At 34.6% G+C, this 3093-nt stretch overlaps 1 non-coding gene across 1 annotated transcript; it reads right to left on the bottom strand.

Annotated features, from left to right (window-relative positions):
- Window positions 1-1842: 1842 nt before the first annotated feature.
- Window positions 1843-1950, bottom strand: LOC148573287 (small nucleolar RNA R71). Its single transcript, XR_015906767.1, has one exon. It is a non-coding gene; the product is annotated as a small nucleolar RNA R71 (small nucleolar RNA).
- Between the last annotated feature and the right edge of the window lie 1143 nt (window positions 1951-3093).

Here is a 3093-nt window from a genome sequence, read left to right on the forward strand (position 1 = left end):
TCATGTTATAAGTTTGGTGTCAATTGCATGTTTTAAAATTTGCATAAAATTTTCGAAAAATTCATGCATTCATAGTGTTCTTCATGATCTTCAAGTTGTTCTTGGTAAGTCTTCTTGTTTGATCTTGATGTTTTCTTGTTTTGTGTCTTTTCTTGTTTTACATGTGCATTCTTGCATTCATATTGTCTAAACATGAAAGATTTCTAAGTTTGGTGTCTTACATATTTTCTTTGCATTAAAAATTTTCAAAAATAAGTTCTTGATGTTCATCTTGACATTCAAAGTGTTATTGGTGTTCATCTTGACATTCATAGTGTTCTTGCATTCATCACATACTTTGATCCAAAAATTTTCATGCAGTGCATCATTTTCATGTTTTTCTCTCTCATCATTAAAAATTCAAAAATCAAAAAAATATCCTTCCTTTTTTCTCTCATAAATTTTCGAAAATTTGAGTTGAATTTTTCAAAAAATTTTTAAAAATTCAATTGTTTCTTATGAGTCAAATCAAATTTTCAATTTAAAAATCTTATCTTTTCAAAATCTTTTTCAAAAATCAAATCTTTTTTTATTTTCTTATCTATTTTCGAAAATTCCAAAAATATTTTTCAAAAATCTTTTTCTTAATTTTACATCAAATTTTCGAAAATAACATCATCAACTAATGTTTTGATTCAACAATTTCAAGTTTGTTACTTACTTGTTAAAAAAGATTCAAACTTTAAGTTCTAGAATCATATCTTGTGATTTCTTGTGAATCAAGTCATTAATTGTGATTTTAAAAATCAAATCTTTTTCAAAACTAATTTCAATCATATCTTTTCAAAAATATCTCTTTATCTTATCTTTTTCAAAATTTGATTTTAAAATATCCTTTCTAACTTCTTATCTTCTTATCTTTTCAAAATTGATTTTCAAATTTGTTTCAACTAACTAACTAACTTTTTGTTTGTTCCTTATCTTTTTCAAAACTACCTAACTAACTCTCTCTCCCTCATTTTTGAACATATCTCCCTCTTTTTCAAAATTTCTTTTTAATTAACTAATTATTTTAATTTTTGATTTTGATTTTCGAAAATCACTAACTCTCTTTCAAAAATAATTTTCGAAAATTCTCTCTCTCTCATCTCCTTCTATTTATTTATTCATCTACTAACATCTCTCCCTCACTCACCAAAAATCCGAACCCTCTCTCTCTGAGTTTAGATCTTTTCTTCTACTCTTCTTTTCTTCCACTCACCTAAGGGAACCTCTATACCTGGGCAAAAAAGATCCCTATTATTATTTTTCTGTTTCCTCCTTTTTCATATGAGCAGGAGCAAGGACAAGAACATTCTTGTTAAAGCAGATCCAGAACCTGAAAGGACTCTGAAGAGGAAACTAAGAGAAGCTAAATTACAACAATCCAGAGATAACCTTACAGAAATTTTCGAACAGGAAGAGGAGATGGCAGCCGAAAATAATAATAATGCAAGGAGGATGCTTGGTGACTTTACTGCACCTAATTCCAATTTACATGGAAGAAGCATCTCCATTCCTGCCATTGGAGCAAACAACTTTGAGCTGAAACCTCAATTAGTTTCTCTGATGCAGCAGAATTGCAAGTTTCATGGACTTCCATCTGAAGATCCTTTTCAGTTCTTAACTGAATTCTTGCAGATATGTGATACTGTTAAGACTAATGGAGTAGATCCTGAAGTATACAGGCTCATGTTTTTCCCTTTTGCTGTAAGAGACAGAGCTAGAGTATGGTTGGACTCTCAACCTAAGGATAGCCTGAACTCTTGGGATAAGCTGGTCAAGGCTTTCTTAGCCAAGTTCTTTCCTCCTCAAAAGCTGAGTAAGCTTAGAGTGGATGTTCAAACCTTCAGACAGAAAGAAGGTGAATCCCTCTATGAAGCTTGGGAGAGATACAAAGAACTGACAAAAAAGTGTCCTTCTGACATGCTTTCAGAATGGACCATCCTGGATATATTCTATGATGGTCTATCTGAATTAGCTAAGATATCATTGGATACTTCTGTAGGTGGATCCATTCACCTAAAGAAAACGCCTACAGAAGCTCAAGAACTCATTGACATGGTTGTTAATAACCAGTTCATGTACACTTCTGAGAGGAATCCTGTGAGTAATGGGACGCCTATGAAGAAGGGAGTTCTTGAAATTGATACTCTGAATGCCCTATTGGCTCAGAATAAAATATTGACTCAGCAAGTCAATATGATTTCTCAGAGTCTGAATGGAAGGCAAGCTGCATCCAACAGCACTCAAGAGGCATCTTCTGAAGAAGAAGCTTATGATCCTGAGAACCCTGCAATAGCAGAGGTAAATTATATGGGTGAACCTTATGGAAACACCTATAACCCCTCATGGAGAAATCACCCAAATTTCTTATGGAAGGATCAACAAAAGCCTCAACAAAGCTTTAATAATGGTGGAAGAAACAGGTTTAGCAATAGCAAGCCTTTTCCATCATCCACTCAGCAACAGACAGAGAACTCTGAACAAAATACCTCTAATTTAGCAAACTTAGTCTCTGATCTGTCCAAGGCCACTGTACGTTTCATGAATGAAGCAAGGTCCTCAATTAGAAATTTGGAGGCACAAGTGGGCCAGCTAAGTAAAAGAGTCACTGAAATCCCTCCTAGTACTCTCCCAAGCAATACAGAAGAAAATCCAAAAGGAGGGTGCAAGGCCATTGAAATGACCATCATGGCCGAAACCACAAAAGAGGAGGAGGACATGAATCCCAAGGAGGAAGACCTCCTGGGACGTCCAGTGATCAATAAGGAGTTTCCCTTTGAGGAACCAAAGGAATCTGAGGCTCAACTAGAGACCATAGAGGTTCCATTAAACCTCCTTATGCCATTCATGAGCTCTGATGAGTATTCCTCTTCTGAAAAGAATGAGGATGTTACTAAGGAGAAAGTTACCAAGTACCTTGGTGCAATCATGAAGCTGAATGCCAAATTATTTGGTATTGAGACTTGGGAAGATGAACTTCCCTTGTTCACCAATGAACTGAGTGATCTGGATCAACTGACATTGCCTCAGAAGAAACAGGATCCTGAAAAGTTCCTAATACCTTGTACC

The sequence above is a fragment of the Arachis ipaensis genome, chromosome B2 (genome assembly GCF_059453495.1).
Source record: "Arachis ipaensis isolate K30076 ecotype BB chromosome B2, ASM5945349v1, whole genome shotgun sequence".
NCBI lineage: Eukaryota > Viridiplantae > Streptophyta > Magnoliopsida > Fabales > Fabaceae > Arachis > Arachis ipaensis.